We start from the raw sequence: 23,271 nt of genomic DNA on the forward strand, positions 1-23,271 counted from the left end.
AGTGTATTTTTTTTCCTACTGATGTACAGCTTCAGAGATAATACTCACATTCACATACTTGTAAACTAACCACAATGTCAAATTTATATACTTCATTTTAAATTTCAAATAACTTGTTGAGATACAGCAGGGCCATGTGGAACCTCATAATGCCTTTAAAAGTTCCAGTCTCATGGAGTATTGACCCCAAATTTTTTTGCATAACATGATTTACTATCTTGAATGCTGTAGATATACTCTTTTCACTTCGTGTACTCTGAATAGAACACTGAAAATTATTTATCCTAAGTCATTACATTGTCAGTATTTTTACTGCTGTAATACTGAAGTCCTAATCCCTATTTTAAACATGACAATCTTACTGTTTACTGCACTTGTAGAAATGCATCTTCATATAAGCAGCAAAAACAACTACTGACTTTAGGATAGGCACAGATTACATTCATTAACATTATGAAACAATATGTCTGTTTCCATATAAAATTCCATTATTATTTTGTGTAGATGGAGTGAGATGAAGATTATTTTATCATATCTATTTGCTGTAATAAGACAGTATCAGGGGAAAAGTAGGCCTTCAGCAGCTTAGGAAAAATGAACTAGAAAATGACGAAGTTAGTACATTAAAATCCTGCCTCCTCAGCCCTCATTAAATTTAGCATCTTCTCTTTTCTGAAATGGATTCTATTCTATGTGCACATGAGTGTGTGTTTGTGGATCCTAAAAGTTCTGAAAGGGTCAACAGGTAGCAGAGAGGCAAATAAGTTAGTTTTTGGTCCTTGCTTTACCCTTAGTACAACCAAGCATAACGTGAGCTTTTCCATAAGATCTGTTAGGGTGACTGTCACATTTCTTCTAAAAACATTGCTAGAATGACAAACCATAAGTATGTATCCAGGTATTGCTTGTTCCATTGCTTATACACATATTGCAAATGGAAACCTGGAAACGATACAAAGGAAAGCATGAGTTTAACAGAGAACTATAATCTCAAGTCCACCTGCAATTTAAAAGAGAAATAAAAATATTAAATTTCTACAAGAAGAAACTGAACAACTTGTGCTGCTAACTCATTACTTCTGGTAGTCCATCCAAATAAATGGGATACCTATAGATAAATAGAAATTATTTTCTAGGGACTGAATTTTGAAGAAGCTGTTTTAACAGCAGAACATGTTCCCAAAAATCCATGACAAGCTACACCATGTTGCTCATGTAACAGTTCCAGCATTAAAGTCCCTTTCCAAAGTTGCCATACATGACTGGAAGAGAATGTGCAGAAAGCAGACAGCAAGTCCTACCAACAGGAGCTTAATTAACAGTTCAGGTAATAAAAAAATGAACCATGTTTACATAAAACTTCCGATGAGACCTTTATTACTCCCTGATGTGGTGTACAAAGAAAGAAATGCTTGTTCTTAACTACGTTCCTTTATTGCCTAGTGAGCTCAGACCACACTGCAAGACACTAGCTTCAATCCTGTTCCCTTGGGAAGTCATTCTGGAAACAGTGTGGTGGCTACGGGCCAGAAGCTGCTGTCAAGTTTACTTTCGAAAATCCAGGACAACTTAATCAAAGTCCATATGTGGCACACACGATTGAATAACCTGGCTACATCTAATATCATATAACATAGTTGTATTGCCTGGGGGGCAGGAATTGAACAGGAATCCAATAGCCTATCAGAAACACTAGAGGAACAAGAAAGGTAACCATTCAAGCAAACTTCAGAATAAATGGTCATAGTGGAATATTTTAGGTGCTTTATACTGTGTTCAAAGGCATCAGAAAGAGTCAGAGAGCAACAAAAGTCAGAAATCCACGCACAAGTACATGAACTACTCATTTAAATGAACAGGAAACCTGCAAAATATTAATTTCACGAGAAGAAATGAAGAATATCAGCAAAGAAACAGATTAATTAAAATAACAAACAGAGCATACATAATGACACTTTCATCATTTTTTCAAAGCATCCTGAACAGCTATACAGCTTCTGACCAAAATCTAGATGTGAGGTTTAAATTTGCTCAGAGAAAGTAAACTGTGTATCGTTAAATCTTGTAGATCCTGTGATGCATGTCAATCCCCAGTTAAGGAAATTGTGTTTGCCTTCTCCCGTTTATAGCTAATGTAACAAATGTGACAACCAGGAGTAGCTCCAAGTTCAGGCTTCAGATTTCACATCCTCAACTCCTTTGTATTTTTTTTTTTCCTGCACGCATCATTGACTCTGTCTTTGCGAAGATGGTTTAATCCCTAATTAAACTCAAAGTGAGATTTCTGCTCTCCTTCCATGCACTACATGTTAAATTACTAGGAATAGCCTGAAATCAATGTAATACTCACAGAAGTAAATACTTATTGTGCAATACTAGAAAAAGAACAGAGAACTAGGGAGCAGAGAACTAAGCCCTAGTTATCTACATATACTTAGAGGCTGTAAAAAATTTGACATTTAAAACGTAACTTAGGCCCCTAAAAAAACCCAAAACTGAGCCTCACTGGGTACTAGAGAGAAGAAGCCTGCCTCTCCAGGAAACAATTTATGCTACCAGTGATAGGCAGGATTTATGAGCACTCACAAAGTAGTTTGGTTCTAAAACGTGTGTCTACAATTCTCTTGTAAACACAGTTTCTACTGTCCAGCCTATTGCTTAAAGAAAAAAACCCAACCCTACAGATTACATCACCAAGTGGTAAAGCATTGATTAGATAGAAAACTGAAAAAAACTTTGAAATGTAATACTAAAATGCAGCTTTCAGAAAAGTAATGTACATGTAAAATAAAGAAGGTTCCATTAAAAAAAACATAATCCAGGCAACACACAGAAGTTTCAAATACAGGGAAAAATAAAATGGCTTTAATGAGTCCCTAAGAGATTGTCTGCAGTGTGTGAAGTAGCAGTGTAGAGAGATCCCTGAGCTAGCACCAAACAGGCTTACTGGCAACTAGAAGCGGAAAAACTATATCACATTCTTCCTACTCAAGCTAATTAGCTCTGGTAAGTGGCAAGAACACTTAGTTTAGGTGGAGCAACTCATTACGTTCCCCACACAGCACTACACACTGTAGATATATAAGTTTATTTGGGGTAAGCTTAGGGTAAGCATAGGAATATTTAAAACAGTATTGAATTTTATAGTGACAATATTCTCTCAAGGTTTTGCCTCTAGTAGCTGAACCTCATCTGTATTATATTCACTCTCTGAAACACCTTGTATGTCTAAGGGCTGCTTTTTACATATATATATATATAATTTCACTTGATTATTAAAGTAGCCTCTTTAAACAAAATTAAGACATTTATATTCTCCAACTAAAAAACAGATCCTTTTCTTTTTGATGGCATCTGCTTTGAACATTTATCAGGAATTTGGTACTAGCAATAGCAATGTTTACATAGGCAAAAAAAAAATTGTGGGAGAAAAACCCCTTTTTATCACAGCATTACAAATGTACAATTTTTGTTACAGTTTAATGAAACAATATAGAGGTGCAATAATGGCTTGCTTTGTCAGGTACAATTGAGGTAAATGTAGTATTAGTTTAAATGAATACCTGCACACAGAGTAATCTGTTTCTAATGACTCTCCAATACTGCCCAAGTTAATGACTACTATTTACAAGAAATTAAGCTATCATTTGGTTTATTTCATTAAATGAAATATTATTTTTTCTAATTATTATGAAGAAGAAAAATCCAAATTAAAGCAGGTTAGTTCCTCTCTTTCCCTTGTAAAAACAAGCTGCATTATTACAAAAATTTAGTCATAGACAAATATAGTTCAGAAGCCTAAACTTGCACTACAATTTAGATTTCCAAATAAAAATTGATAAACTCTACTTTAGGTACCTTTTACTTGAATTGTCTTCAAAGGTGAAAAAAAAAAAAGAAAAATACATATAGTTGTGCGAACTCAGCTAAAATAATTCAACATGACTGAAAAAGCACCACCAAAATATCAGCTAATGCATTTGAATTCACCTCATCTGTACTGTTCTACTCCTGTTCCTCAGAGTAAACATACCAATTATTTATCTGTATTATTTTCAGACAGCTCCAGCCCAGTGAAGTCCCAAATGCCGTGCCCTTCCGATAACTGTCGGTGACAATCACCCTGGCCTCACAATCCCTTGCTGTAATGATAACCTCACACGCCACCGGCACCAAGCTGTCCCTAGGAAATGAATCTGCAAGGTGGTCTGCGGCGAAAGGGGTGCCTGGGGTGCACGTCCACCGCCTCCTGCCCTGAACTACACGTCCACTCTGCAACGACCACGTCTGCTGTCCTGACGCTTTCCACCACAGCTGACTCGTCTTTAGGACTTCATGGGCAGGCTTCATGCGGGGTCTCGCAGGTTCTTAATTTCTAATGTTGAGAAGTCTGAGGAAATCGCAGACTTTCTGATCTGTATTCTTGGGTAACAACAAAAAAGCGAATTCTACATCCAGTTAGAGAGATACAATTAAAGAACAGGGAAGGGTGCCACACAGGCATGAAGGACACACCTTCAGTATACCCTCCTATAAATCCAGAGTGTCCTGCTTCATCCAGCTTTGACCAGCATTGATTTCTGTGGAAACACCTGCAACAATCGAGATGAACATTCGTACAGTTACCATCCTGACAAGCTTTAAAGGAAGCTGGTATCCCCACAATGTTTTTCGTTTTTTTTTCTTTTGGTAATGCTGGGTACTTGCTACAAAAAGATCTCTGAAAATGCAATATAGCTAAAATGAATTTTCCAAAGCATCTGACATATAGTTACATCATTAGGACTATCGCTGTGTTCAGTTTGGTCAAGAACAACATAATAATAAGAAAACACTGGTTATGTCGTACCTTTGTACTGAAATAGGTAATGGTAAATAAACTTTCAGTCCAAAATTTAACAAGGATTTATCCTTAGATCAGAGTAGATTTCTCATACAGAAAGTTATGAACTATTTTCTTATTCTAATTACACCATTAAATCTCTTTTCTATGCAAAATATTTTACTCTGCTGCTTTAATTAAGGTTCTAGAAGAGAAAGCAAGAGTCCCTTTGGCTCTCTTCTCTTATCTCATGTTGTTATTCATATGATACTGCTGTTCTTACTTCACAGTCAAACAGTAAATTTGGTCTATGGGAGTTTTGCTGCTCTCTGTTACATTATTAGTGCTAAACTATACTACCCTGTATTCCATGCATATTGACAATTTCCTGGTATTTTTTTTTATAATAGAGTACATATGTTATTTACAAATAACAACTCTTTTATCAAGCTTATTAATTACACAAATTGGTTTGAAACATCCCATGACAACCAGAATGGAAGGTCTTCATTTTTGTGACTGCCATATGCATTGCTGATCTAGAATTTTTCTGAGAAAGACTGTAAGATTTATTTTGCAATTACATTTTTCACTTGGTTTCGTAGGCCAATGAGCCTCCTGGAATTATGTCTCTCCTTCTCTACAAATAATTACACTGTTAATTAATTTCAGCTTTAGTTCCAATGCCTTATGTTGCTAAAAGTTTTGCAAAAAACTTCTGCAGTCTCAATAGCAGAGATCCAAACTAACGTTGCCTCTGAGAAAAGCAAGGCTTGACTCAGGAACTATACCTTGTCTACTGCAACAACTGGCAGCCCAACCAGCACGACCATATTAACCAGTCCAGCCCAGCTGGTGTCTAAGGCAGGACTACCCAAAATGATGCCAACTCTTGCTGCCTTGAATTGCCACACGGGACATGGAAAGATCTGGGAATATTGTGAAAGGCAGGGAGTCAGAGGGATTTAATAAGAGACCAAAGGTACAAATGTCTTAGAAACAAGTATTAATTTTTTTGCATCCAAATGATCATTATTTATTATTACTATGTGAGAGCTCTCTTAACACTAAATACTAGAGAAGGCAGGGCAGAGGCAGGGAAAAGGGCCCAGTTCTCTGTTCTTATGAATTTCATCTGTTAATATATACAAATTAAGATATGGTGATTCCACAGGACCAAATTAAAAGCTAGTTCTAACTTATATTATGAAAACCTTCTTGTGATTTTCTTTTGGTTTTATGTTTTTCTTATTATACACAGTGGTAGTAGTGTTTTGGTCACACAGTTCAGCCTTGGTGGCCCACACGAAAGCTGTTGGCAGCAAAGAAACAATACTATCCACACAATGGAGGGGTGAAAATGCATTAAATATTTGTATTAGGCTGGAGTAAAGCATAAAACTTGCACAATGAAAATTGCCAGGGAAGAAACAAGGTCTTATTTATTACTAAAAAAAAAAAAAAGGAAACAAGATTTAATGAGAAATCCAGTGAGAACTGAATGCCGTGAAATTTACTTGCATTCCAACAAAGGTCTCAAGAAAGAGATTCAATCTTAAAAGTGGCAAGACAGAAAAAAATAGAGGACTTGAGGAAGAATTTGACAGTGTCAAAAGACGTTTAAAAGAAAAATTGATTTTAGCTGCTTTTGTAACCAATATGCTTTATATTGAAGTATTTATTTTTTCAAAACTTCAAACTTTCTGGTTGAGGTAGATTCATTTCCCACACCTAGAGCTCACAATAGGTTAAGTATTACAGAAGAAAGAATTAGAAACCAGATGTCTTCCTCCCTCAACAGCACCTGAACAACCCTTTCTATGATGCTGTCTAGACCAACAAACATTCAACAATCTGATGCCCTCAAGATGGAAATAGCTAAGAAAAGCCACTCTAGAATACCCCATTGTATGGTGGTTGAAGCACTTTCCTCTTGAGAGGAACGCGTGGCTTCATGTTCCCTTAGCAGAGAAAACAGATGGATGCCTCCATACTTAGATAAAGTAAAACAGAGTGATTGCCTGCCATACTCTAGATAAACACCTTAAATGTTGATAGTGAATGAAAGAGAATCCACTTCTCTTCTGTTCTCCTCTTACCTGAATCCACCCCAGAAAAAATGTTAAAAGTCTGAGAATATTTGCTTTTAAACTTCCTATTAGCCTAAAGGCTACAACATAGTTCATATTATAAATGTGCACAATGCAACAAAGGGACTTTGCCCCTTGGTGGCAAAGCTGTAAATAAAATACAAACCAAAAATTATTTCTCCCATTTTACAAGTCCACTATTTAACTTCTAAAAAACAGGTTTCCTTAGGCAAATCCACACCATTGGCAAAATACCTCTGGAATCTGCATATGCATCAATAATAACACAATTAAATCACCATTTCTAGGATCCATTAGACTTAGGATTTATTTGATATACTTTGAAACAATATGGTCTTAGCATAGAATAAAACTTCACTCTGTACAACACTGCCTTTTCTTCTACTCTGATATTATTAATTTCAATTAATTCCACACATGCTGCTTTGACCCTGCCAGTAAAAGAAATACATTGCATGTATTTCCAAGAAATGAAGCTGAGTGGACAAAGTAACAACAACAACAATAATCTATGGTCACAGGTAGATTTCCCCTCTGAGCCTGCCAAATGCCAACTGTGCAGTCCCACACACAATTCCCACAGCCCGACCGAAAACCTTCCGGTAGGAATAAATTGTCTAGCCAGACTGGTAACAGGAAGGTGATGTTAGCCATCTAACAAACAATTTCCAAATCATAGAAAAAAAGATACTAAAAACATGCTTCTAAAGTTAAAAACAAAAAATCTAACGCAACATATTAATGAAGTCTTTACTTTTATATTTTACATTATGAAACCCTGTGAACCCAATGACTTGCATTACACTAATGCACACCATAGACAGATACATTCCTGATATGAATAACAACTTTTGACTTTCATTAGGATTTTGTTACAAGATTGAATTGCCCTTACTAATAAAAATATAATATAATATAATATAATATAATATAATATATAATATAAAATTGAGATGCTTGAAATATTTGAAGTAGTCTTACTTCAAAATCTCAGCCCTTGGTTCTTGTTATGCCTTTTCTGTTACATTAAAGAGTCTCTTAGTACTTGCTATTTTCTCCCCATGAAGGTACTTAAACACTGTAATCAAGTCACTAGCAATCTTCTTTTTGATAATCTAAACAGATTGAGTACTTTAAATCTTTTGCTGTGAGGCATTGTCTCTGGCTCTTTAGTAGCCCTTTTCTGCATTCCTCAGTCTTACATAATTTTTAAAAATGTGAGCTTTGTCAGTGTCCTAAAAAATATTGAGATTGAAAATACCAACGGAAACAATTGTTATTGTATTTCACAATAATAAAATACTAAAATAATGATGACTAGAAAATAAAAGAATAATGTTTAAATAAATGCAATAGCTTCCAAGTATATCAAATGGGAACATATATCTGACAAGTCACATGGCTACTAATATACTAATTATTGGAACATACTAATTATTGTCAGTATGTATGCTTAAAACAAGGACTTCCTACCTGGAGTTTATTCTGCTTATTGTGAAGCTAAATTTAGACCTACCGTTGTCAACAAAAAAGATCAGTACCAGCATTGTATGCTCTGTGGTTGGTTAAGCAGAAAATAATCAGGGGGGAGGGTTAAAAAGAGAAATTTTATTTATATCCAAACACAGCAAATTGAAGAATTCATTAAAAAATGACAGAATAAATTAAATTATAGAAAAGCCTTCCTAAAAGCCAGCTAAATTGCCATACAACTTGGATGCCGCTCTGCAGGCTTTGAGGCTGTTAGTCTGCTAATTTAAAAGGCTTAAACCTATTTATTTAATGAATGTGCTATGCTGACAGCTCTAAAGACAGAAATATTCTATTTATCCACAGGATGGGTACAGCAAAAGAACATAAGTATGACTGTACTGAGTCAGATCAAAGAGTGGAATTTCTTTCTTATAGTGAAGATACTTGAAACAATAAATTGACACTCGCATTTTATTTCCAAATACTTATTTCCAGTTACTTACACGCCCATGCTTGAAGAAACGGAGGTAAAAGAAATAAACAAAGAATTACTAAGCTAACCGATGTTAACTAAGGAAGTTAACAGTTTTGTAAGGGCATAAGTTTGTGTTTCTTTAGCAGTCCAGTGAAGGCTCAAGCATAAAGGCTCATATCAAAACCTCCAGTGAAGGCAGTGCTGTAATTGTCCAATAGGTAAGTAGGCAATTAGAAGTGATAATGAAAAAAACTTGATAAGTCTTTTTTTTTTTTTTTTTTCTCTCTTTTTTTAAGCAGGAACATTCATCTGGATAGTTAGAAACAGTAGAGAAAAGGATGAATAGGTGGCTGCTGATGTGCAACTGATAGGCAGGCAGCCATTGTCTGCAACAAAGTACAGCACTACTATTTTCATTTTAACTGCTCTTGAAATGAATACATTTAACCTAATAGAAAAAACTTCTTGGATCTCGTTTCCATTTATTGCAGTATAATTAAACTTTTAAAGTATGACGCAAATTCTTTACAAGTCTATGTTGGCCTGTGGCACAGCTTGCTCCAAAACCAGTCTCTGTGCACATAAAACCCTGAGAAGACATCTCAACATAATCATAGTACAGATTAGGAGTTTTCTAGAAAAGACGAATACACTTATGACTAAACAAAGGACTGCTTTTGGCCTACACTAAAAGATGAAAAAAGAACTACCAAATAAGCCTATTCAGACCTGTGAATAAAAGTCCAAAAGGAGAAAAAATCTAAAGGTTGATATAGAAAAGTACTTTCTTTGCAGAGAAAGCAGAAGATAGATATATTAAAGGGAGCATAGCTAAGAAACAGTGAAGATGCTGTGCTATTTAGGAAAAAAAAGAAAGTAGGAAAGATCATAATGAAATGTCTGTATCCCATCACAACTTTTTTTTAACCATTTATCCTTTGGTATCTGTACTGTTATTTCTGGGAAAATGTAGGTTGTCTTTACCAGCTTAGATCTACTTTGCCATGGCCCAGTCTCACCAGAGAGGATGAACAATGCTCTCTGTGCACTCTTTGGTCTGGTAGGAATTCAGGCCAGGCGTCCCAGTGATTGTAAAAATTAGTGACTTCTTTGGCGGTAGCTGCTCCTTCCTCCTTCAGCAACCTTGTCTAGCAAGTCAGTCCTGCTCAGCGAGGTCCAAACTAGAGAATTGTACTGTCATGGCCATTTGCTAACTGTTGGCAGTTCCCCACTTCCCTAGAGCTCTGGATTGCTCCCCAAAGGTACTCAGCTTTCTCCATAGTTAAGCCCAAGTATTTAACTTGGGCACACCGTGTGACTTGGCTGCTATCAGATATTCCTTTAATGGGTGTTCCGACAGCAGACTGGGCAAGATCCAACCTACTGCCTGCTGAACTTAAGAAAACAAACACAGTGGTTATACTATATCTAACAGAGCATACAACTCCTCCCTAAAATGATAAGGCTGTGCTCAATAGTTTTAGTTTCAGGGGCAAATTGAGAGGTCTACCAGCTTCCTAAAACTAATTTCATCCAACCTACAGCACTGACAGCTCTTTTCAGAGAATAAAGGAACACTTTGTATTTCTGTACTCATTTCTGTGGCCAGCAACTATACCTATGAAATGTAAATTTCAGCAAAAATGTAGTTTTTCCTTAGCAACTTTACCCAATTCAATTGCACAATAGGGAGTACTGAAGTGTAATGCAAATTATCAGATATACAGGTAATTTTGCAGGAAATACCAATCAAAAATGAAAGTAATTTTCCAAGCAATTATCAGGCAAATAGGTTAGTGCTTTTTCATTGTTTATGAAAAATTCACAAGAGTGTACATACTTCCTGGGCTATAGGCAAGCCAACAACTTTTGAAACAACTGTTGGAAAACAATACAAAAGGCTCCTAAAAATCTTTCTTCACAAGCTGCAGGAACTATAGCAGGCTATATGTGAGTGACATCAAGACTGCAGGAGTATGTCACTCTTTGTGTTGCTAAAAATGTGCTCATAAATTCTGGTCTCAAAATTCCCACCAAAAAACGCATAGCAAATCACAGTTACAATCTATCTGTGATTTCCAAATGACCAAATTCATATTATTGATAAAAAACCAGAAAAATTTGTTAATTCACTTGATCTATATAATATGTCGTGTGAGAGTGGGAGGAATCACCCTTGTTTTATGCTGATGAACTTACAGGGTGCTAGCCCTTGCTATTTTATTCTTTTTCAGCTGAAGTTCACATTACCTTCAGATACAACAACTAGGATAAAATTACCAATTACGGATTCATATGTCATCTTGATTACTGGAACTGACGTGTTTAAATTCTCAGGGTGTGAATCATTACCATTACAACACATTAGATAAACTGTGGCTGTTCATAGTATGTGTCCTTAAACTCACAACAAGCATAGGAGAAAATGCATTAGGTTAAGCATACTTCATTAACTCTTTTTTCATCTAGGTTAAAAGTCAGGGCATTTGTAGTAGACTAAGAATGTGTGCATAGTTAACTCAAGTAGCTATCTCTTATACTGCAATAGCCCAGTTGTGTCTAAAACTCTTTTCAGTCATTCTTAGCTGTGGGGAAGACAGAGCAATGCGCCTGTCAGTAGAGAAGGAACACGTGCGCCATGGAACCATTTAGACTTTGAAATTAAATCAAGGTTATAAACAAGGTTAGATCTAACTGGTCAGAGAAAGCAAGCTAGGGAATACACACCCAAATGCTGTATTAAGGGAATGGGAACCTGGGAAAGGTATGGTATTTTCTAGCAATAAACACCTCTTGGATTATGTAAAAACCAACATTTTCTAGTTCTACACAAAGTAAGTGTGCTGCATGCAAAAAGAATACAATGTATTTGATGAATTAAGCTCTGAAAACAAAAGTAGTTGGTTGCTCCCTGTAAGGGTTGTTTAACAGCCACAAGGAAGTGAAAGTAGTCAGCACAGGTTAGGGTCTTTGGGCTACAGAGTCTTCACTGACTGTGGGCACTAAACAAGTTCTGTGCATAAAGAATGCATCTCGCAGTCCTGAAGTGCTGGACCCAGCGTACAAGTACATATCCCATCAGGTCCAGTCTCAGAACGGTGTTTATAGGTCATGCAAAGTATTCATTTCAGAATGATCTACAAGGGTTATGCCAACTAGGTCACAGCCAGCTGGCAGATCTGCTAGAGCAAACACTTTATACTGTACTCAGGAGTAATTTCTTTATTAGTTGAGTGGTAATGAAGAAAATTAAAGGACTCACAGAAACATTCCAGGCCATTATGTTGCATCTGCAAACAGCATACTTTCTTCCAAATCCATTTCTGACCATGCTTTTGGTAAGCTTTATGAGAGAAACCTATTAACTATGCATCACATATTAGTAATAGCTTTTTTTCATTCATCAGTAATTTATCTGATCCCTTCTGAGTTTAAATACTTTACACTGGCAGCTTATATGCCTTATCCAAACACAAAGTTTTTCCCATCTTTCAGTATTTGAATGCCTTAGGATCCTCTTCTGGCGTAAGTCTTATTTCCTATATGTCTTTTATCTCTTGGAAAACTTCTATCTGCCATCTCATTTCTGACTACTTTGTGAAGAATGAGAGTAAAGAATTGAATGTAAATTTTGATAGCAAGGCTTCACTGTTCTATCAGCAAATTAGTCAGGTCATCTTTTAGATGCCCTAGTTTTAAACTTCTGTACTGAATCCCTTAAAATCATCCTGGTACAATGGCTCCCAAATCTATTGCCCTTTAGACCTTCCAGAGTTTTGCTTAGAGGTTACAATACAATGCAATGACATGCAAAGTGTTGCCAGTAAATGGGTCACAAGGTGAATAAGATAGAGCCTAGAAAAAACTATGCATACAAATAAAGGTAAGAATATAGTCTTTTAGGTTGTAACTATATAGGAAGTAACTTGAGCCTTTTACCACACAGAGGCATTTCCTTCTTGCGGTTGTTTCTAACCCTATCAGAGAAGATCAATATGATCCTCATTTTCTAAATGGACAACCAAGGCACAAAGGCAGCAGATAGTCTCTCTCACATCTCTTTCTGTTAGAAATGCCCTCAGACCACCACATACCTTATCAATACAATACTTTTGGTAGATAATAAAAGGAACAAAAACACAGGCAATTTTGCTTCACATCTCTGTATTAAACAAGAAATCTGTAGTAATCCTGTACATGAAATGGAGAAATTGGAAGGTAAATTAGTAGGTGCTTGTGGTGTCAAGTAATGCTTACAAAAGAAACAGTTACAAAACAGAAAAAAAAAAAAGGCTACTTGTGGTAAAATAACACATTCACTAAGTACCCCATGAAGAAAAACATCTGTTAAACTAGCTCCACTTATAATACAGAAATAACTGTTTCATCATCTGGTTTTAGGAGCTAACAGTGACTATCTTATCATTTCTATTGAGGCAAAGCTGGAAAGAGATCACAAGAGAAAAAAACTAATACAGACAAGCAAATCCAAAACCTATTTATTTGTATTCTGAAAGAAGTCAGTTAATCCCAACACTACACCATCCTTATTTACTGTGTTAGATATTATGCAAAACAAGCATGGTAAAATAGCATGCATTTAGAAGCTTGATACAATATTAAGAAATAACACATCTGGAAGCAGCACTCACAAATGGCATAAACTATTAATTTCATAATATTTTTAAAACCTGATACATGCTAGTACCTTCTAAACTTACCATCACTCACTAACTTCTTCAATTATTTAAGAATAATAGAAAATTATCTTTATTATTACAGGCCACATTTTCAAAGGTGCTAAAAGATAAAAATGACTGGTTGAACTAAAGCAAGAGAAGTGTTACATGATGGAGATCTTTCACTAGCCTCCTAGATGCTCAGGCATTTTTGCAGGTCACTGTATGCATTTAGAGAACTGACACTTTCAATATCTGAACTCTATCCCCCCCCGAGTCTTGCGATATCCCAAATACCTGCTGAGTGTATTTATACAATGGGGTGTGGGACAAGCATTTCATGATGACAACGAAAATGCAAGCAAGAGCTGTTCAGCTAAAAATGAAAAATGAAAACAACAACAAAAACTAAATTAAAGAAAACTCTAATGCAGCACTGTAGACTTCATAAGACGTTCATGTACCACCCTAGAGGCCAAATGCAGCTTGCCACGCTGCGTGGCCCACTGAACGAATCCAGTACAGAAGGACTCAGACATGAGAGAGAATCAGGCTTTCTCTCTTCATCCGATCCATTCACACCCACTGCATAGCTAATTTTCTGGTCCGGCTATTCCTTAGCTGTCTCCCTTCCAAAAATTATTTAAGAGCCATAACTACTGTTTCCTCACCCTTTTCTGTTTCTTGTGTGTAACTTTGGTAAAATAAGAGATAATGAAAAATATCTGGATAATACCTTCTGTGGAGATGGAAACCGAGGCTACACCTATTTTATGATATTCACTTGTAAGGTGAGCAAAGGTATTCACTTACAACATGAGCAGAGACGGTGGCAAAACTCAGTAACTACAAGTGGTTGCAATGAATAGTGAACCTGAATAAAGAGAAAAGAAATATGGCTTGAACATCCCTTAGCGGTTTATTGCGAAAATGGCTACCGTTAAGAATAAAAGTTTACCTATTCAATCCATCTACTATGTTTTAGTTCCAGGAATAAGACTGAAGGTATCATAGATAATCCCTTGATAATAAAAATAAAGAATAAACCATCCAGCATTCTTTTTAGAAACTTTTCCTGTTTTTTAAGTTCACATTACTGCGTTTACTTGTATTAAGTCCTCTCTTCGATCTGTTTTCATTAAAATATTCCCACTGAGAGACTGTCGTACTAAGCTGGTCTTTTCTGTACAAAGTTTGTGTCATTTTCTTTGACTAAATGCACAGGTAAAAATTAGTGACAAAGCAGAGCAATTATTCCATATGGATGGGTTTACGCATCATCAGTAAACATCTGATTTGATACAACTCCCAAGGACACACCCTAGTCATCAACCGCAACTCAGCCTATTGCACCTGTTCCCTGAAGGCAGCACGAGATCTACTGTTTAGGTAGAGGGAGTCCTGATGATAAAAGCATCTCAAATCAGCAAGACCATAAACATACCAGTCCTTTTGAATGAGATACATTATGACTGGAAGCAAGTTATTTTGGAGGAGAAGCCCTCCAAAATTTTTGTAATTTGGCACTTTGGATGACTTAATACAACTTAGTTATACTGTTACTCCAACATGATGATAACAAAAACTTTAAACACTCTGTACTGTCAGCGAGGATGAAATTTCAGCATGCTTAACATTCTTGTCTCCGTGAAAGAAGAGGATGCAAAACAAATTTGGCATTTTGCATGATTCAGCTCTATAATACAGAAAATGGAGAGTCAATGGCATTCACCGAAAAAAAAATCTGCCTCGGTCTTAAGTTGAGGTTATAAATTAGAAGGACAAAATTATTCCTTTTTACAGAGGAATGTTTCTACTAACTCACCATAGACAAACAGATCAAATTCTCTACTTTAGAATCAATTCTGCCATCGAATGCCTTGTAAGAAGTTCAAAGCAAGCATTATTATTTGCTATTCAATTACAAACTGGTGCATTCTCAGTGTGCTTCTCATCTGAACCTTTATTATTTTATAATAATAAATCAGTTTTCTGTAAATTTGTCAGTGTGAGTGCATGTTTTGCTTGGATAGGTTTTATTCCATATAAAAATTCCTCAATCCACAAAACCAGAACCAACACTTACAACGTTATTAATTTTCAGCTTGGGAAAGGTGGATGGGATCCCTTCCTACCTGTTTAAAGGGCATAAACCAGCACCTGTTCGCATGTTTTACTACTGTATTCACCAGCATCATCTGCGGCGCTCTCGATGTCGAGAGACAGAAAAAATTAGTTTGCTGGTAACTTGTGCTCCCTCTTCTGGCTGAATAAAGCATGAAAAGCAAGCGAAAGCATAACCATTGGGGTAGCATTACAAATGCAGAATTATTCTTTGAAATTTCCTAGCCACACTAAAAATACCACATAAAAGGTAATTTGATTCTAATTTATTTGCAAGAGGATGAAATGTATATATTTGGATTGGATTTTCATTTGCCCTACTGCATATTTAATAAATCAAACAAAGTATCCATGATTCCCAGCTATGATGGCTTGTAAACATTACCAGTGATTAATCGGATAGTCATTTGAGTCAGCACAAAGTAATTTCTCTCCATTAGATTAAATATGTCACACCCTGTCAATTAAAAATCCATTTAACACCAACCCAGCAATAATAAGCATTTTGGAACGAGGCACCAGAAATTCTATTTGTGACTAAAATTCCCTATATATAGTGTAGGAATTTGGCTTAGCATTGCAAGTAAATTTATTCTTCACTATAAGTTTGCCTACAGCAAGAACTGTAAAAGACAAATTTTCCTTTTATTATAACACTTCTGTAATGCATTTTTAACACATCAGCACCAGATAGCTGTAAGCATTAGTTCATTTTCATGGTTTTATAATAATTATTTCTTATTGTTTGTCTCTTTGGGTACCAGGAGCCACGTCCAGATTAAAAAAGCCCTAAACCCTAAGAATATAAGTTCATCGTTCATCCATATTCCCTCAGGTGTTGACAATATCACCAACACAAATTAAATATGCTATCTTTAACATTCTTTTTACTATTTGGATAACAACTAATATATTCAACTAATACTATCACAAAATGTGAGCATATGTAATTGATTATATGCCATTCTGAGAATTTTATCTGGTATCATAAGCAAGAAGCACTGACGTAAAGACTTAAATGCTGGCGATATTCTTGCACTTTAAAAAAGGATGACAAACCAAAGTGCTGTGCAAAAAGCTATTATGTTCAGGAGAAATTTTTGTCTTCATTTCAGTTGTCAACAATTTTGTCAGGAATTCTGAGGAGCAAATGATGAGCATTTGCCTTATTTCAAATTTATGCACATTTATTTTTTAAATACCTAAACATTTCTAGAACAGAATGGCAAATTTGCCTGGTTCACACACTACCTATGACTATCACATTGATGTGGGGACAATTCCTTTAAGTGTTTCCACAGATGCGGCCTGATTCATGAGCCTTGTGAGTTAGTTGAGCTACTCAGTGTCAATTTTGTCTGAAGCTGCAATTAATGTGCTAAGGAAGGGAAACTGAACCAAATTTGAACAAAAAGATACAAATAACTTTCAAAACTTTCTGACCTATGTAAAAAACACCCTGAAGGAAGATCAGTGAGATCACAAAGCCTTAACGGGAAATCAAAGCTAATACAAACAGTATAGCCATGACACTGCTAAGATCCAACCATATTCCACACTGTCCACTGCTCAGAATTCTGCCGAGGACCCACTGCGCTGCCCTAGGACAGAGGAGAGGCACTGCCTCCCTGTTAGTAGGTGTCCTGTTGATTTGTGTTTTGTCAGAAAACAAGACAACGCATAGTGAAAAGCAGCAGCGTACAAAGACATGTTTTGCAGGAGCGCAGAGGAAAACTACGTTTGAAAAAAAAAAACAACAAAAACCAACACACACCTAAAAAAACCAAAAACCACCCTGAAGAGACAAGTGGGAGTCAATGGGCAGAATAAAGTAAAATTGCCTATCTGATCTGTCTCACGACCCACAGGACTAAAGACTGTTTCTTTTGCGTCACTGAGCCAAATGGCACAGCCTCTGCAACTCCAAAGGCACTGTTCTTTGACTAAAAGGATGATAACATTAATTTGTCTTTGCGGAAGAAACATTAATTCATCGTGGTTTAAAGAACATTCCCCCCATCCTAGCAGGTTTTTCAATATGAGGCAATGATGAGACTCTAGGAAACCATGCCAAAAATCCTGTTCAGATTAGATAATGTCATATTGAATGCTGAGTCTTCTCGCTAGGCTTCACCGCACATCAATTCCTGAAAAGGCCATTTGGGTGCAATCCTGTAAAGTGCCTGTGGAATGGGCAACTCCTGGAGGGAAGGACAGCATTTTGAAATCAGCAACTAAATCTGAATTTAGCTCTAAGGATTTAAGAACTTTATTTCATCTAGATTAGAGTCCTGTTCTTTGGTGTCAGAAGGTATTTGTGACTGTTAAAAGCAAGAATGTAAAATAAGGGCCTGGATTACCCACAGCTTTATCCTGGTAGGCAGAGGATAGTCAGACATATGCCTTCTTCTTTCTCACAGATGCTGCAATATTTCTGGATTAGGAGGAGGGGATATATCGGACCCTAAGAGTGAAAGAATTGGCTTGAGGCGCTCTGACACAATGGGGAGTTTATCTTTCACAATGGAGAGCGATTTTCTCTCCGATGCCAAAAAGTTTATGCTCAACTGGGATTATATGCAATAATTCCAATGCTATCATTTCGTATTGTAATTGTTATCTACTAATAATCCCTCTCACTTTCGAAAGCGATGCAAGCATTTTACAAAAGGATATATCTTATTGTGTATAATTTTTGTACAGTATAAACTGAAATGCATTTAAATAACAAGGGAATTTTAATAATGAATTTGTATTTTTTCAAAGACGACAAAGAATTGACTGAGAGGGTAGAGGTTAAAAATAAACCAGTCATTGACAAAAACTGTGACAATCTTGAAACTGAGAACAAACTCTTGTTACATTCTGTTGTGTCTCAGACAAACATTATTTTTAATACAAAACTGTTCAAACATTATCATCTATTAAAAAAAAGCCTAAATATGTTTTAAAACAGATTTTAAATATTTTTTTAAAATATAACTGAATTTAATTAGTTTGCTTTTAAAAATACCTCATAAAATAGAAGTAAAACTTTATGTTGCTATACCATTTACAGAAATCATAATTGACTTTAAAAAACACATAATAAAGATTTTCAGGAAGAATCAAAACTATAAACATGTAAACAAGAGATATTGGATTCTTAATTTCTTGAAGCTATATACTTAAGTCCTGGATTTGATTTCTTAAGTAGCTACTTAAATTTACAGAAGTAGTGAAGAAATAATAGAACAATTGCAATTTTGAGATTACCTGATAAATGTCAGATATGCATATACTGAGAACTGAAACTACATACAGTTTAGGAGCATCTACTGTATAGAAATTCAGGTTTATTTGGAAAATAAAATTTACTATTACTAATATCTCCTACTAACAATTCAACAAAAATAATGTTGTACCATATTGTACCTATCTTGTGCACTATGTTACTTTTTTTATGTACAGACCCTGATTTCTCATATTAATAAAGAAGCCATTGAATAGCTTACCTTTTTTAATTCCATGCCATCAAATAATTGTAAAGATGGGACTCATCTTTCTACTATCTTTTTCTCCCCCCCAAAAAAAGGGAAAAAAACCCAATTTTTTATCAATTAAGTTTTATCAGTGTAATTTTGATTAAAAGACTTTTTCCAAGTTGAACAGACACTGCAATTCAACAGCAATGACAAGGAGAAGGCTGCAAATACTCAGTTACATAGTAAGCAGACATTTAACTAATATGAAAAAGTGGTATGGTATACAAGCTATAGAAATCACCTACTGCATATCTTGTTTATCGGCTTTGTTCAAGTTTTTCATTTCTTTATTTCTTAGTCAAACAGACACAGAGTCTGAAGATGCAGATACTTTTCCTTGATGTCACTGCCCAGAGAAGGAACATGGTTGATCTCTTTGCTCTTGCCCAAGACTTTTTTCTTGCTGGTAGCCCACAGTTAAATATACCACTAATCCTGGACAATATTCTCAGTTTCCCTAATCTAATGAACAAATTATGACCTACCCATTCAGCCTTAATGAGTATCATGGCCTACCACTTTTTGTTGTCAATTCAGCTGTATTTATTGTGATGCAAATGAGACGAGCTCACAGAGCATTTTTAGTGAGCAAACCTCTGAAGTTGCTAAATACTTCATTAGTTAATCCCTAACAGATATATAGTGGTTGAGTAGCTACCCACTTGTGTAAAACGTACCCTCTATCCATATACCAAAATAAGTAAAGTACATATGCTTACTATTGATCATGCAAAGACAACAAAAAGTGATCTTTTTCATTTTATTTTCTGTTTAGATCTGAACAGAGCAGGTTTTAAACAAAGAAAAAAAAAAAGGTTTGTGTTGTTATTTGGGTTTTTTTTTTTTTTATCTTGCCTTGCTATTAATACAGTTTTGAAGTTTATCATGAAAGAAATCCAGATTAAGGGTCTTTTCTCTTTGTTTTTTGTTGTATTTTCTCCCCCAGTTATGATAGGAGTTAGCAATCTCCTTCAGCATCCACAGATTCAAATGATAAAGGCCAGGGATTAAGCACAGCCGATTAACAGTCTGTGTCCTCTTCAATCTAGCATTTCCACTGTAGATAAACCCATATTCAGACTGAAGTTATAATAAACAGACTGTCCTCAATATCATTTCCCTAGATGACCTCCTCAAAACTGACATTCAACTATTCTTGTGGAAAATTACAGTTTATAGTAACTGGAGAAGCAGACAACACAACATATACCCACACAAATGATTCTGAAGATCAAGCCAAATGTTTAGAAACCAATTTGGATAAAATGGTAATTTTACTATAAATATTTTATTTGCTTCAGTTCTGAGTAATTTCTTATGATTATAGATTGACTTATAATAAGAGCAGTTTGCTAAATTTTATCCTTATTGCTTGTGCTGTGTATCTTTAAAATAACTGCATTATTATTTATACTTATTATGACCAAAAAGAAAATTCTTGATGGTTTATAGTGGTTGCAATTCTTTCCCTTCCAAAGGCAAAGGAAAACAAACATTGTAAATCTCCAGCTACCCTAGATTGTCTGAAATATAAGTGTTACTCTAAGGAAAGTGTCAGTACAAACCATTTGTCCAATGAACAACTGCAAAAGAATAAAAATCCACATGGACAGAATTGCAGAAATATTCGTTTAGGTATGTGGTTTGATTTCTATCATAAATAATATTTTCACCTAAAATGAAAAAAAAAAAAGCCCTAAAACCAAACATACTTTTTGTTTTACAGGAACATTTTAACATGGACAATTCTGACAGGATACTGCTGCTATTTGACATTTGAAATCCAGAATCTTATTGGTCAAAAGAAAGGCTATGATTAATACAGATATAAACTGTGTAATAGGGCATATTAATTTCTTTACCTAGATGCTCCAACTATTTTAGGGAACTATAGAATTTTATGTCATTTAATTTCAATGTACTTCTTCAGACAGAAGCAGCAACATGTCAAACTATTTTAATTTAAATAACTAATCTTGTCTACCCAGTTAAAGGGACTGTATTCTACTCTTATTTCCATTAGTTTATACTGGCAGAATTCCAGTGAAGCAATTCTGAAATCAGATGAATGCATGTGTACATATATTCTTCAATTCTTTATTCAAAGTACATGATCAAAATTTGGTTCCCTTTGATCAAACCACACAAGTGATAAGAAACAGGTCATGCTACATAGTGCAAAAAAAAAAACCCCAACTAAACAAAACAAAAAAAAACACCAAACCTGAGCTGCATTTTGATTAGTTATTCACTAGAATTGAAGTAAGCACTGCATGTGACCACAGTTAATTCATTAGAGTTGCTCATCAATGCTCTTCACCAAAGTTTTTAAAAAAAAAAAAAGATAATATAAAATGATTCAGATTAACTTTCACAGTCAGAATATTAATTAGGTTTGGATGATTCCATCTACTTTTTCTTCCAGACACAAAACAGTTTCAAAGCTCTTTTAAATAAATCTGTACTGGAGAAAGAATTGAAAATGTGAATTTAACTCAAAGTCACTCACTTTGAGATCTTGCTAAACTAATTTCATGGTCTGTCTCCATAACAACGTAGCTTATTTTTGCCAACTAAGACTCATATAATGAAGCATAATGTGTTTAATCAGATTGTATGGACTACAATTTAAGGCTATTTATGTTCAGTCTGATTTGGAGACACACTAACTTAGGAGATGTGATTTGTAGGTCAGTTCTCCTTAATCATCTTTGTGAGCAGAATGTTGCATATTTTCCTGACCAAAAAATCCACACTGGGTTATATTTAACTAGTGATAAGATATACAGCATACAATTAAAACATCATGTACTCCATTTATTCATTTTTAAGTTTCTTGTTCCCTGTTAGAACCTGTTAAAAATGCTTGTCATATTGTACAGGAACAATCTTGTCTTCAGCCCATCACTGACACCATACCTTGTCTCTCATTATTCATGTTCTTTTATGCATGGGTTTATATTCTGAAGAGGATATATCAAAACAAAATAGATTCCATTTACATGCTATTTAGTGTAAAAATAATAATCTAAAACCAGGAGGAAGACTAAGATACACTTTTTGCAGAATTAAGTGGACAAAAAGGTCTACAACAAGTAAAATTAAATTTATCAGTCCTTTCTATTCGAAATCTAACGGCAAATGCCATTAGCTATTGCACGCAAGATGAGGAATTTTATAGGTTGTTAGTCATTCAGCACACGGTATTTTATTATTACCCATTTGATATCAGCTATTCTTTCCCTAGACATTTGTATATATTTTTCCATGTCTAATTTCCTGTCTTCCTTAATTAATGGACAAAACTTACTATTACTAGATTGAAGGAATATATGAATTTATTAACACTGGGCTTTAAAATAAGACTGAGTTAGCAGAGCTGATATTCCTTCAGTGAGAACAAATAAAATCTTAACCTGAAATGCTTTCTTAGGGAAAGCTTACCCTAGTGACTAATTAAAAGCTGCAGGATAAAATCCAGAACATAAACAAATTTGGGAAAGAATTATCTATGTTATTATCCAAGGAGTGAGATGCAGTGCAATGAGACTGGAAGAGGGAAAGAACTGAGTGGAAAGATCTGCTCCTTCATCTACGGGGATGCGCGCGCACGCGCACACACACACAGAGCAGCCCCCATACACACAGCTTTTATTTCAGACCACTTTTCATTTAAGCAGCTTGGTAGTATTTATGTTTGCAGAGCTCCCAGTATTCCCAACCCTTACCCCTTTATTTTTAGCTTTCAAGTTTTTGCTTCAGCCGATGAGAACAGGAAAAGAAGGTGGTATGTTTATTGCTGGCAAACAGCTTGGAAATTCTGAGTAAAGAAGCCAATCAAGGCAGAAGGATTATAATAATCAAAGTACAAAATTTGCATATTTAGAGTATGGTTACTGAGAAATAACAATGCCTTGGTTATGCAAATCAAACCCTCAGCTAAAATGAAGGGATTTGCATATCTGGGAGAAATCTGTCACGTTATGCATCGGTAACTACATTCTAAGTGGCTGAAAGGACTGGCTTTTAGCAGAATGTTAAATATAATTGCCAGTACAATTTT

The 23,271-nt window shown here is 35.3% G+C and overlaps 1 protein-coding gene across 9 annotated transcripts in view; it reads right to left on the bottom strand.

Annotated features, from left to right (window-relative positions):
• Positions 1-23,271, bottom strand: part of NLGN4X (neuroligin 4 X-linked) — a 192,275-nt gene that overhangs the window by 111,165 nt on the left and 57,839 nt on the right. The window lies entirely within an intron of this gene.

The sequence above is a fragment of the Aquila chrysaetos genome, chromosome 23 (assembly GCF_900496995.4).
Source record: "Aquila chrysaetos chrysaetos chromosome 23, bAquChr1.4, whole genome shotgun sequence".
NCBI lineage: Eukaryota > Metazoa > Chordata > Aves > Accipitriformes > Accipitridae > Aquila > Aquila chrysaetos.